The following is a 14,487-nucleotide window of genomic DNA, read 5'->3' as shown; positions in this document are numbered from 1 at the left end:
AACCCCCCCCCCCCCTAGCCCATCTCCACTAGGTTTTGGCATTGGCCACATTTTACAATACACCCCATTTCACTTTTGGAAAACAATACTGATTCAGTCACAGGTAAATATTTATCAATCCCCTGCACTCACTCCCAGTTACCACATTTCACAGTGTCTCCCAAAGTCTTGCGCAGTACCTCAGAATGAACAGGGCTCTCTCCTAGCCCATCCGGTGTGCAGGTAGTGTCCTCTGGAGCATAATGACAGAGCATCCGACCCAAATCATTCCCCAGCAGAACATTAACAGGGATGTCCTCAGAGACCCCCACCTCCCGCAAACCTTTGCCTGTACCCCAATCCAGGTACACACGGGCCATGGGCACAGCAGGCCGCACATCTCCAATTCCTTTTAAAGCCATGGTTCTTTCAGGGATGATGTCCTCTGTATCCACCACTTCAGGCCGCACCACTTCAGAAGCAGTTGGAGTTTTATATTGGCATCCACATTCCCAAGGTGTTGTAAGGCAGTCCGCATATAAGAGTCCAAGGCCTCATGTGGAGTACTGTCCTGATGGGGAGTAATGTTGCTGCGTTCCCCAGGAGATATCAGTAGTGTTGAGCGGCATAGGCCATATTCGAATTCGCGAATATTCGCGAATATATGGACGAATATTCGTCATATATTCGCGAATATTCGCATATTCGTAGTATTCTCGCTTTATTTTCGCAATGCGGAAAATTCGCGTATAGGAAACTTTACACATACGAAAATTAGCATATGCAAAAAATATTGCAAGCGAAAATTCGAATATGCGAAAATTAGCATATGCAAATGTTCGTATATGCGAAAATTCGCGCGCCAGTCTCACACAGTAGTATTAGAGTCTTCTTTACACCACACGAGCTGGAAGCAGAGAGGGATGATCACTGTGATGTGTACTGTGAAAAAATAAAAATAAAAAAAACGAATATTCGTAATTACGAATATATAGCGCTATATTCGCGAAATTCGCGAATTCGCGAATATGCGATATTCGCGAATAATATTCGAATTGCGAATATTCGCGAGCAACACTAGATATCAGTCCTTGGATGGCAGTTCCAGCTGTAGGACTTTGTATCATGTCACTCAGCTCTTCTGCACAGGCATCATACTCCACAAGATCAGCAATAAGTTGTTCCTTGTTCTTTCCTGCAGTGGGGATGTCCTTTTCTCGGCACATTAGCTCCAGTGCAGGCTTGGACTGCTTGCGATATGCCTCCATATTTCCGAGATGAGACAGAGGAGGTAAGTCACCAAATGAACCCTTAGATAAACGTGTTTACACCAGAGATGCCTTCAGAAAGGTGAGCTCATATATTTAGAGATCAAAGACCAGAGCTGATTAATTAAACATTTAATCTGATAAAAGGTATCACAGTTGTCACAGCGTGCGCTCCGGTCCCCTCCCCCGGACCGGAGCGCCCACTTCCCCGGCTTCCCTGTTCGGGATCCCGGCACCTCCCGGTCAGCTGACCGGGGGAACGGGTTCCCTTGTGTCGGGGACGCGAATGCCGTGGCGGCTAGTCCCCACTCACGCGCCGCGTCCCTGTCTGTCCTACCTGGTTCCCCGCTCCCTGCGCCGTCTGTCCCTGCCTCCCGGAGCGTGCGGCCCCACTCTCTAGGGGGCGCGCACGCCGCCTTCTGTAAATTTAAAGGGCCAGCGCACCTTTGATTGGTGCGCTGGTCCCTGACCTCTGGCCACTTCCTAATAAATGTTACCTGCCCCTTCCTGCCCTTGCCGGATCTTTGTGCCCTTGTGCCTCTGAGAAAGCGTTCCCTACAGTGTTATATTGCCTCGCCTGTTGCCGAACCCGTTGCTACCCACTACTCGCTCTCGAACCTTTGCTGCCTGCCCTAACCTTTGCTACGTCCGACTACGCTCCTACCTACTCCCTGTGTACCACGCCATATCAGCTGCCAGAGAGGTCGAGTTGTTACTGGGGGATATGACCTGGTAGTTACCGCCGCAGAAAATCCATCCCGCTTTGCAGCGGGCTCTGGTGAAGACCAGTAACTGCTTAGAACCGGTCCTCTAGTACAACCCGTGTCATCGCCACTCTGGTCCAGAGGATCCACTTCCCGTCCTGCCGGTTCGTGACAGTAAGATCCGGCCATGGATCCCGCTGATGTTCCCCTGCCAAGCCTAGCGGACCTCACCTCCATTGTGGCCCAGTAGGGTCAACAGCTTGCCCAGTTGACTGCTATGATGCAGCAGCTCCTGCCTTCTCAGCAACAGCCAGCTTCTCCGTCTGCACCTGCCGCTACACCTCCGCCTGCAGTTGCCACCGGTTCCAGGATCCGTTTGTCCCTGCCTGATAAATATGATGGAGATCCGAAGCAGTGACGTGGGTTCCTGTCGCAGTGCTCTCTTCACCTCAAGCTGCTGTCCGACCAGTTTCCTTCTGAACGAGCCAAGGTAGCCTTTATTCTCAGTTTGTTGTCCGGGAAAGCCCTGGCCTGGGCTACTCCACAATGGGAATGCACAGATCCAGCCACCTCTTCCATCCAGAACTTCTGCCAAGAGTTCCGGAATGTGTTTGAGGAGCCCGCCCGGGTTACCTCCGCAGAGACAGCCTTGCTTAACTTGACCCAAGGAGGTTCTTCCGTGGGTGACTACGCCATTCAGTTCCGCACCCTGGCCTCTGAACTGAACTGGAACAATGAAGCTCTTTGTGCCACCTTCATGAAGGGTCTCAACAGTGAGATAAAGGATTTTCTGGCTGCACGTGACCTACCTTCCTCCCTTAGTGACCTCATTTTGCTGGCCACTAGGATTGACAAACGTTGCGCCAAGAGACAAGAGGAACTCCTCCTAGAAAAGGAAACGGCTCGTCCTAGACGCTACCCTCGTCTGGCTCCCGTTTTTCTGCGTCCACCTCAACCCGCTACTGGGCCTCCCACCGTGGAAGCTATGTAGGTGGATCGGTCACGCCTGACTCCGCAAGAACAAAGCCGCCGCAGAGACGAGAACCTATGTTTGTACTGTGCCAGTTCCGAGCACTTCCTTAAAGATTGTCCTCTCCGTCCTCCGCGTTCGGGAAACGCTCGCACCTAGTAAACGTGGGAGAGGTGTTGCTAGGTGTGGATTCATCCTCTCCACGTCTCACCATACCAGTGCAGTTGTTCATCTCTTCCAAGTCCTCTTTCTCCACTACCAACTTCATTCACGCCTCCTTGGTTGACAAGTACCGCATGCCAGTAATCCGTCTACCCAAGCCGTTCCTCATCTCTACAGTTAACGGTGAGAGGCTCTCTACCACTGTGCAGTTCTGTACCCAGCCTCTGCAGATGGACAATGGAATATTTCATACAGAGACTTTACAGTTCTTTGTCCTTCCTTTCTGCTCCTCAGAACTCCTCCTGGGTGTGCCGTGGCTTCAACGTCATTGTCCTGTCCTGAATTGGACCACCGGTGAGATCCTGCGTTTGGGTTCCTCCTGTTTTGACCATTGTCTCAAGCCTGGTCCGGTCAAACTGGTCCCGCAAGTTTCTCCGCCTCCTGGTCTGCCCAAGCCATACCATTCTTATGCAGCTGTCTTTTGCAAGAAACAAGCTGAGGTCCTTCCTCCTCACAGACCCTATGACTGTCCGATCGACCTGATGCCCGGTTCGACTCCACCTCGGGGCAGAATTTATCCTCTCTCACCTCCTGAGACTCTTGCCATGTCCGACTATATTCGTGAGAACCTGCAGAGGGGGTTCATAATAAAGTCTTTGTCCCCTGCTGGAGCCGGTTTCTTCTTCGTGGCCAAGAAGGACGGTTCTCTCGGTTCTCCCTGCATTGACTACAGAGGACTAAATAAAATTACCATCAAGAACCGCTACCCTCTGCCCCTAATCTCTGAGTTATTTGACCATCTTCGAGGGGCTAAGGTCTTCACCAAATTGGACCTTCGAGGGGCCTATAATTTGATCCGCATCCGTGAGGGAGATGAGTGGAAGACCGCCTTTAACACAAGAGACGGGCTCTTTGATCATCTGGTGATGCCCATCAAACTTTGTAATGCGCCTGCCGTCTTCCAGGAGTTTGTCAACGACATCTTCAGGGACCTACTTTATACCTGTGTGGTCGTATACTTGGATGACATCCTCATCGTTTCCCTCCAACTTGGACCAACATCGGGTCCATGTGCGACAAGTTCTCACTCGCCTTAGGAGAAATCGCTTATACGCCAAACTTGAAAAATGTCTTTTTGAACGGTCCTTCCTGCCTTTCCTGGGATACATTATCTCAGCCCAAGGACTTCAAATTGATCCAGCCAAGCTTTCCGCGGTTCTGGATTGGCCACGTCCCTCTGGTTTCCGAGCCATACAAAGATTCCTGGGCTTTGCTAATTACTACAGGCAATTTATCCCTCATTATTCTACTCTGGTGGCCCCTATCGTGGCTCTAACTAGAAAAGGAGCTAACCTCAAATCCTGGCCTTCCCAAGCTGAAGAAGCCTTCCAGTCAATGAAAGCCACCTTTGTCACAGCACCCGTTCTCTCTAGGCCAGATTACACCAAGTCCTTCTCTCTCGAAGTGGATGCCTCCTCGGTGGGGGCCGGAGCTGTCCTCACTCAAAAGTCTTCCGGGGGCAAGACAGTGACTTGTGGCTTCTTTTCTAAAACATTCTCTTCCACGGAGCGAAATTACTCCATTGGAGACAGAGAACTGCTGGCCATTAAGTTGGCACTGGAGGAATGGAGACATTTACTCGAGGGCGCCACACATCCTGTGAACATCTTCACGGACCACAAGAATCTGGCTTATCTCCAGTCTGCCCAGAGACTAAATCCCCGTCAGGTTCGTTGGTCTTTGTTCTTCGTCCGTTTTAATTTTGAGATTAATCTCCGTCCTGCTTGTAAGAACATTAGGGCAGATGCTCTGTCTCGCTGTTCGGATGTGGTGGGCGACGAATTATCTCCCCAATATATCATCCCACCAGAACGCCTTATTGCCGTCGCTCCCGTGGACCTGCGCCTTCTCCCTCCAGGCAAATCTTACGTACCTCCACGTCAGCGGCTGCAAATTCTCAAGTGGGGCCACGCTTCCCTTTTTGCCGGTCATCCCGGGGTACAAAAATATCTCCAACTAATCTCCCAAAGGTACTGGTGGCCTTCTCTGGAGAAAGATGTCTCGGACTTCTTCCAGGCCTGTACGATTTGAGCCCTGGATAAATCACCTCGTCAGAAACCAACGGGTCTCCTCTTGCCTCTACCTGTTCCTGAAGTTCCCTGGTCTCACATCGCTATGGACTTTGTTACTGATCTTCCCTCCTCCCATGGCATGTCCGTTATTTGGGTCGTGGTAGATCGCTTCTCCAAAATGGCTCACTTTGTACCCCTGCCCGGTCTACCCTCAGCACCCATGTTAGCCAAACAATTTTTCCAACACATCTTCCGTCTCCATGGCCTACCCAAACATATTGTCTCGTATCGTGGGGTACAATTTGTCTCCAAATTCTGGAAGGCTCTTTGTGGTCAGCTCGGGATCAAATTGGACTTTTCTTCTTCGTACCACCCTCAGTCCAACGGCCAGGTAGAACGGGTCAACCAAATTTTGGGCGAGTATTTGCGCCACTTTGTGTCCTCTCGCCATGACAATTGGGTGGATCTACTTCCCTGGACGGAATTCCCCTACAATTACAAACAATCCTCTGCTTCTAACAAGTCCCCTTTCTTTGTAGTTTTTGGCCGTCATTCTCTTCCACCTCTGCCACAGTATTCCACTCCTTCTTCTGTACCTGCTGTTGACAGTCTTGTACTGGACTTTTCCACTGTCTGGCGTGAAACTCACGCTGCTCTCCTCAAGGCTTCCGCTCGTATGAAAGTCCAAGCCGACAAGAGATGCAGAGCTCCTCCGGAATTCCGCCCAGGTGACAAGGTTTGGCTCTCCTCTAATTACATCCGATTTAGGGTCCCAAGTTACAAGTTGGGCCCTCGTTACTTGGGACCCTATAAAATCAAGATTCGGATCAATCAGGTCTCTTACCAGCTTCATCTTCCCCCCTCTCTCCGAATCCACAACTCCTTCCATGTCTCCCTTCTTAAACATGCTGTCTTTAACCGTTTCTCTCCCAAGCTTGTTTCTCCCACCCCTGTTGCCGGTACCTCCGATATTTTTTCCATCAAGGAAATCTTAGTGACCAGAATCTCTCGGGGGAGAAGATTTTTTTCTGGTTGATTGGGAAGGCTGCGGTCCTGAGGAGAGGTCTTGGGAGCCTGAGGAGAACATCTTGGACCGCAGTCTCATCCTCAGTTTTCTGGGCACCAAGAAGAGGGGGAGACCTAATGGGGGGGGGGGGTACTGTTACAGCGTGCGCTCCGGTCCCCTCTCCGGGACCGGAGTGCCCGCTTCCCCGGCCTCCCTGTTCGTGATCCCGGCGCCTCCCGGTCAGACGCGCTGACTGGGGGCACGGGTTCCCTTGTGTCGGGGACGCGGCTGCCGTGGCGGCTGGTCCCCACTCACGTGCCGCGTCCCTGTCTGTCCTAACTGGCTCCCCACAGCCTGCGCCGTCTGTCCCTGCCTCCCGGCGCGCGCGGCCCCACTCTCTAGGGCGCGCGTGCGCCGCCTTCTGTAAATTTAAAGGGTCAGCGCACCTTTAATTGGTGCGCTGGTCCTGACCTCTGGCCACTTCCTAATGAATGTTTCCTGCCCCTTCCTGCCCTTGCCGAATCTTTGTCCCCTTGTGCCTCTGAGAAAGCGTTCCCTACAGTGTTATATTGCCTCGCCTGTTGCCAAACCCGTTGCTACCCACTACTCGCCCTCGAATCTTTTCTGCCTGCTCTGACCTTTGCTACGTCCGACTACGCTCCTGCCTACTCCCTGTGTACCACGCAATATCAGCTGCCAGAGAGGTCGAGTTGTTATTGGGGGATACGACCTGGTAGTCACCGCCGCAGCAAATCCATCCCGCTTTGCGGCGGGCTCTGATGAAGACCAGCAACTGCTTAGAACCGGTCCTCTAGTACAACCCGCATCATCGCCTCTCTGGTCCAGAGGATCCACTACCCGTCCTGCCGGTTTGTGACAACAGTGCTATATATAGAAATAAACAGATGACATACAGTTACAAAAATATGAAAGTTTAGCAAGACAAGTTCAGAAAGCAAAAATGAAGTCCTTACAGCATGATGATATAGCAGTCCTTGTCAGTGAGAGTCCAGCTCTTGTCAGCTTTGGGCCCAGCCTTGAACACCCTGAGTCAAGCATTGTTAAATATTATATATCTGCCTTTTTGGAGGGAGACTCCATTCCCCCCCCCCCCCTCTGATCCCACCAGGGGTGCACCTCTGTCCCTGGCCCTCTTATCTGGTTGATTATGTGATGGGACCAGAGTGCCCCTTACATCCTGCTGCTTCAGAAGAGCCTCTGACTTCAAAGGAGATGTAAACAAACAGCCAGACACCCAATAAAATGCAATACACAAGAAGGATACACCGTCTGAATGACCTCTCACCCATGTCTTGGATAATACATAGATACAATTATAATTTGTAATACACATATAGGATTTTAATAATCAGGCCTTGGGCCTGACAGTGACTCTTGCAGAAGGTTTTCCAGATGTGGTGATTATTGATGTCGCGAACATAAAATTTTCAGTTTGCGAACGGCGGACGCGAATTTCTGCAAATGTTCGCGAACGTGCAAACCGGGCGAACCACCATAGAATTCAATAGGCAGGTGAATTTTAAAACCCACAAGGACTCTTTCTGGCCACAATAGTGATGGAAAAGTTCCCAAAATTTGATGAAAAAAATGAAAATTTTGCATTTTTCTAACTTTGAAGCTCTCTGCTTGTAAGGAAAATGGATATTCAAAATATATTTTTTTGGGGTTCACATATACAATATGTCTACTTTATGTTTGCATCATAAAATTTATGAGTTTTTACTTTTGGAAGACACCATAGGGCTTCAAAGTTCAGTAGCAATTTTGAAATTTTTCACAAAATTTTCAAACTCACTATTTTTCAGGGACCAGTTCAGTTTTGAAGTGGATTTGAAGGGTCTTCATATTAGAAATACCCCATAAAAGACCCCATTATAAAAACTAAACCCCCTAAAGTATTCAAAAAAACATTCAGTAAGTGTATTAACCCTTTAGGTGTTTCACAGGAATAGCAGCAAAGTGAAGGAGAAAATTCAAAATTTTCATTTTTTACACTCGCATGTTCTTGTAGACCCAATTTTTGAATTTTTGCAAGGGATAAAAAGGAAAAAATTTTTACTTGTATTTGAAACCCAATTTCTCTCGAGTAAGCACATACCTCATATGTCTATGTTAATTGTTCGGCGGGCGCAGTAGAGGGCTCAGAAGGGAAGGAGCGACAAATGGTTTTTGGGGGGCATGCCGCATTTAGGAAGCCCCTTTGGTGCCAGGACAGCAAAAAAAAAACACATGGCATACCATTTTGGAAACTAGACCCCTCAGGGAACGTAACAAGGGGTAAAGTGAACCTTAATACCCTACAGGTATTTCACGACTTTTGCATATGTAAAAAAAATATATATTTTTTTTACCTAAAATGCTTGGTTTCCCAAAAATTTTACATTTTTAAAAAGGGTAATAGCAGAAAATACCCCCCAAAATTTGAAGCCCAATTTCTCCCGATACAGAAAACACCTCGCATGGGGGTGAAAAGTGCTCTGCTGGTGCACTACAGGTCTCAGAAGAGAAGGAGTCACATTTGGCTTTTTGAAAGCAAATTTTGCTCTGGGGACATGCCGCATTTAGGAAGCCCCTATGGTGCCAGAACAGCAAAAAAAAAACCACATGGCATACCATTTTGGAAACTAGACCCCTCGGGGAACGTAACAAGGGGTAATGTGAACCTTAACACCCTACAGGTGTTTCACGACTTTTGCATATGTAAAAAAATATATTTTTTTTACCTAAAATGCTTGGTTTCCCAAAATCTTTACAATTTTAAAAAGGGTAATAGCAGAAAATACCCCCCAAAATTTGAAGCCCAATTTCTCCCGATTCAGAAAACACCCCATATGGGTGTGAAAAGTGCTCTGCTGGCGCACTACAGGTCTCAGAAGAGAAGGAGTCACATTTGGCTTTTTGAAAGTGAATTTTGCTCTGGGGGCATGCCGCATTTAGGAAGCCCCTATGGTGCCAGGACAGCAAAAAAAAAAACACATGGCATACCATTTTGGAAACTAGACCCCTCGGGGAACGTAACAAGGGGTAATGTGAACCTTAATACCCTACAGGTGTTTCACGACTTTTGCATATGTAAAAAAATATATATTTTTTTTACCTAAAATGCTTGGTTTCCCAAAATTTTTACAATTTTAAAAAGGGTAATAGCAGAAAATACCCCCCAAAATTTGAAGCCCAATTTCTCCCGATTCAGAAAACACCCCATATGGGTGTGAAAAGTGCTCTGCTGGCGCACTACAGGTCTCAGAAGAGAAGGAGTCACATTTGGCTTTTTGAAAGCGAATTTTGCTCTGGGGGCATGCCGCATTTAGGAAGCCCCTATGGTGCCAGGACAGCAAAAAAAAAAAACACATGGCATACTATTTTGGAAACTAGACCCCTCGGGGAACGTAACAAGGGGTAATTTGAACCTTAATACCCTACAGGTGTTTCACGACTTTTGCATATGTAAAAAAATATATATTTTTTTAACCTAAAATGCTTGTTTTCCCAAAAAGTTTACATTTTTTAAAAGGGTAATAGCAGAAAATACCCCCCAAAATTTGAAGCCCAATTTCTCCCGAGTACGGCGATACCCCATATGTGGCCCTAAACTGTTGCCTTGAAATACGACAGGGCTCCAAAGTGAGAGCGCCATGCGCATTTGAGGCCTAAATTAGGGACTTGCATAGGGGTGGACATAGGGGTATTCTACGCCAGTGATTCCCAAACAGGGTGCCTCCAGCTGTTGTAAAACTCCCAGCATGCCTGGACAGTCAACGGCTATCTGGCAATACTGGGAGTAGTTGTTTTGCAACAGCTGGAGGCTCCGTTTTGGAAACAGTGGCGTACCAGACGTTTTTCATTTTTATTGGGGAGGGGGGTTGTATAGGGGTATGTGTATATGTAGTGTTTTTTACTTTTTATTTTATTTTGTGGTAGTGTAGTGTAGTGTTTTTAGGGTACAGTCGCACGGGCGGGGGGTTCACAGTAGTTTCTCGCTGGCAGTTTGAGCTGCGGCAGAAATTTTGCCGTACCTCAAACTTGCAGCCGGATACTAACTGTAATCCTCCGCCCATGTGAGTGTACCCTGTACGTTCACATTGGGGGGGGGGAACATCCAGCTGTTGCAAAACTACAACTCCCAGCATGTACGGTCTATCAGTGCATGCTGGGAGTTGTAGTTTTGCAACAGCTGGAGGCACACTGGTTGTGAAACACCGAGTTTGGTAACAAACTCAGTGTTTTGCAACCAGTGTGCCTTCAGCTGTTGCAAAAGCTACAACCCCCAGCATGTACGGACAGCGGAAGGGCATATTGGGTGTTGTAGTTATGCAACAGCTGGAGGCATACTACTTTGGCTGGGGATGCTGGGGATTGTAGTTATGCAACAGCTGGAGACACACTGGTTTACTACTTAACTCAGTGTGCCTTCAGCTGTTGCAAAACTACAACTCTCAGCAGTCACCGACAGCCAACGGGCATGCTGGGAGTTGTAGTTATGCAACCACCAGATGCACCACTACAACTCCCAGCATGCACTTTAGCTGATTGTGCAAGCTGGGAGTTGTAGTTACACAACAGCTGAAGGTACACTTTTCCATAGAAAGAATGTGCCTCCAGCTGTTGCAAAACTACAAGTCCCAGCATGCCCATAAGGGCATGCTGGGAGTTGTGGTGGTCTGCCTCCTGCTGTTGCATAACTACAGCTCCCAGCATGCCCTTTTTGCATGCTGGGAGCTGTTGCTAAGCAACAGCAGGAGGCTGTCACTCACCTCCATTGATCCTCGCCGCACAGGTCAGTCCCTCGTCGTCTCCGCCGCCGCCGCTGCTCCTGGGGCCCCGATCCCAACAGGGACGCCGGGGATCGGGGTCCCCAGCACCGGGGGTCGTCTTCCCGCATCCGCTCACGTCCTCCGGAAGAGGGGCGGAGCGGGTTGCGGGAGTGACACCCGCAGCAGGCGCCCTGATTGGTCGGCCGGTAATCCGGCCGACGAATCAGGGCGATCGTGAGGTGGCACCAGTGCCATCTCACCCCTGCTGGCTCTGGCTGATCGGGGCCGTCTCTGACGGCCCCGATCAGCCAATAATTCCGGGTCACCGGGTCACTGGAGACCCGATTGACCCGGAATCCGCCGCAGATCGCTGGACTGAATTGTCCAGCGATCTGCGGCCATCGCCGACATGGGGGGTCATAATGACCCCCCTGGGCGATATGCCCCGATGCCTGCTGAACGATTTCAGCAGGCATCGGGGACCGGCTCCGCTCCAGATGGTTGCGGGGGGGGCGGTAAAACACATGACGTTCTCATACGTCATGTGTCCTTAAGGACTCGGAAATGGAGACGTATGAGAACGTCATGTGTCCTTAAGGGGTTAAATCAGGAGCAGCTTCACTATCCCTCCTCTCTCTAACCATGCAGCTTCAGAATGAAGCTAAAATGGAGTCCGTGCAGGAGGTGGGAGGGTCTGGAAGGGAGGGTCTGCTGCTGATTGGCTGTAATGTGTCTGCTGACTGTGACACACAGGGTCAAAGTTTACTGCAATGATAATGAATAGGGGGCGGATCGAACATGGCATATGTTCGCACGGCGAATGCGAACAAGCTATGTTCGCAGGGAACCGTTTGCCGGCAAACAATTCGCGACATCTCTAGTGGTGATCCACTTTTCATGTGTTATAAGGGTACGGTCCCACGCAGCGCATATGCAGGGTATTTTGCTACGTATCTGCTGCTGTGTATTTTCCTACCCATTGAAATCAATGGGTAGCAAAGACAATTGCAGAAAATATGCAGCAAAATATGCTGTGTATACGCTATGTGGGACCGTACCCGAAATATTTTTGCAATATGGGACATGTGGACAGTGTCATTGATATAAACTTAGATTTTATGTTGTTTTCTATCACAATTTGTCAATTGTAACTTTTAAATACAAACTGTGCAGTGTAATGTGTGTTGTGTTGGCTATACTAAGGGAAGGTCTTCTCAAAAAGATTGGAGAGGTTTCATCTCTATATATATATATAAAACTCAACGTGTGTGTGTATTTATATATGTATGTATGTATGTATGTATGTATGTATGTTCCACAAAAACTTTCAAACGGTTAAAGATATTAACATGAAACTTGGCACACATGTTACTTATATGTCAACAACAAACACAGGATAGGTAATTTAGCCCTTACTCACCCCCATTTGCCAGGGGCGCGGCTTATGTTTAAAGTCCCATGCAAGTCAATGGGAAATATGTGTTACTGCATAACTTCCAAACGGCTGGAGATATTTCGATAATACTTGGTCACATGTTACTTATATGTTCACTTAAAATATAGGATAGTTAATTTAACCCTTAACTACCCCCATTTGTGAGGGTCATGGTTTTTGCTTAAAGTCCCATGCAAATCAATGGGAAATGTATGTTCCCATATAATTTCCGTACGGCTGGAGATATTTCAATACCTGCTACACATATTATGAGTCGGGATATGTGGACAGGATGGGAGGTCGGGTTAGGAGGTCGAGATAGGAGGTCGGGATAGGAGGACGGGATATGAGGACGAGATATAAGGTCGGAATAGGAGGTCGGGTGGGAGGTCAGGATTGGAGGACGGGATATAAGGTCGGGGTGGGAGGTCTGGATAGGAGGTTGGGATAGGAGGTCGAGATAGGAGGATGGGATAGGAGGTCAAGATAGGAGGTCGAGATATGAGGATGGGATAGGAGGTCGGGATAGGAGGTCGGGATAGGAGGATGGGATAGGAGGATGGGATAGGAGGTCGAGATAGGAGGTTGAGATATGAGGACGGGATAGGAGGTCGAGATAGGAGGACTGGATTCGAGGTCGGGATAGGAGGTCGGGATAGGAGGTCGGGATAGGAGGTCGGGATAGGAGGACGGTATAGGAGGTCGAGATAGGAGGACGGGATAGGAGGTTGGGATGTGGGGTTGGGATATGACAACAATATATGAGGACTGCATATGAAGTCAAAAGCTTCCTCCTTTGTTTGGTCTTCTTCCCCAACGTCAAAAGCATGGTGTGTTTAGTCAATAGGCCTGCTGCGAACACACTGTGGTTTACAGTTGGCATACTTTTTAGCAGGTGTTATGGGCATATGTGATGTCAGTGGGGCGGCGGCCCGTACATATATATATATATATATATATATATATATATAGGTACATATATATCTATCTATATATATATATATATATATATATATATATATATATGTAAAACCAAAAGGATAAATTGGCCAGCACTATCGATCCAAACTATTGTAAAAACAATACAGAGGCATATACACTGTGAAGGGTCCGTCCCAGAATAAGGTCACATTACCGTGGTGGGACGGTCCACGCTATTTGGCGACAAATTTGCAAGCTAAGTACCTCATATTTTCATAGTTTCATATCTTCATTTAGTGCATTACAGCTGTATAGCTTTTCATGTTCTATCTATATACTCATGTTTTATCTATATACTCATGTTTCATCTATTTCTTTGTGCTAGCAGTGTGCTGCTGTATTCTCCTGTTGCTGTATATATATATATATATATATATATATATATATATATATATAAGCAAAGTCCACAAATCACAGCATCGGCAGGCCAAGGATCTTCATAAACTGGTCTCTTTATTTAGCCCCAATAAGATACAACGTTTCGGCAGTGGTAGCCTTTATCAAGCATATATATATAGGTAGGATCAATGTAAGGGCCCATCCACACTACTGAATCTCCCCCTCCTCCATTCAGATGGGTCCTTAATCTTGAATTTATGCTGTTGAATTTTCTGCCATGGAAATTCTGCAGTGTGAACGGTGCAGAAGAATTCTATTGAAAACAATGGGACTCTGCTGCAAGCGTGGATGGGCCTTTAAAGACTTGGGGGGAAATATTTATTTTGAATGGTTATATGGATTAGCAGAAGACATAAACGGGGGAAGAGGGTGCAGAGTGCAGCATAGTCAGGGGGCGGAGTGCAACACAGTCAGGGGGAGCACAGCATACTCAGGGGAAGCGCAACACATAGCTGCCACGCCCCCTCCCATAGACTTGCATTGAGGGGCGGAGCGTGATGTCACACGGGGGTGGAGGCATGACGTCACATGCCGTCGGCCCTGTGGTCGCCGGTAATCAGACCCGTAGCGAACACGCTCTGGGGACTGATTATAAATGGGGTGCCGCGTGCAAGATCACGGGGGTCCCCAGTGCCGGAGAACCCCTTTAATACACTTAACTTCCCTGAGGATGGTAGCTGACTTGCTGTATGCACTGTGACAGGACTAAAGCTGTTTCCTTTCATACAATGCTGAT

The 14,487-nt window shown here is 48.2% G+C and overlaps 1 protein-coding gene across 2 annotated transcripts in view; it reads left to right on the top strand.

The window, feature by feature from the left end:
• Positions 1-14,487, top strand: part of LOC130361807 (fetuin-B-like) — a 60,933-nt gene that overhangs the window by 26,849 nt on the left and 19,597 nt on the right. The window contains exon 1 of one of the 2 annotated variants that reach the window (XM_056565316.1): positions 1,179-1,270. The exons of the other annotated variant lie outside the window; for it this stretch is intronic. The gene's annotated coding sequence lies outside the window, so the exon portion shown is untranslated. Of the gene's footprint in view, positions 1-1,178; positions 1,271-14,487 lie in introns of those variants that run through there. 2 annotated transcript variants of the gene reach the window in all.

This window comes from Hyla sarda, chromosome 3 (genome assembly GCF_029499605.1).
Source record: "Hyla sarda isolate aHylSar1 chromosome 3, aHylSar1.hap1, whole genome shotgun sequence".
In the NCBI taxonomy this organism is placed as follows: Eukaryota; Metazoa; Chordata; class Amphibia; order Anura; family Hylidae; genus Hyla; species Hyla sarda.
Note: the sequence above shows the minus strand (reverse complement) of the source record. Positions and strands in the feature narration are given on the sequence as shown.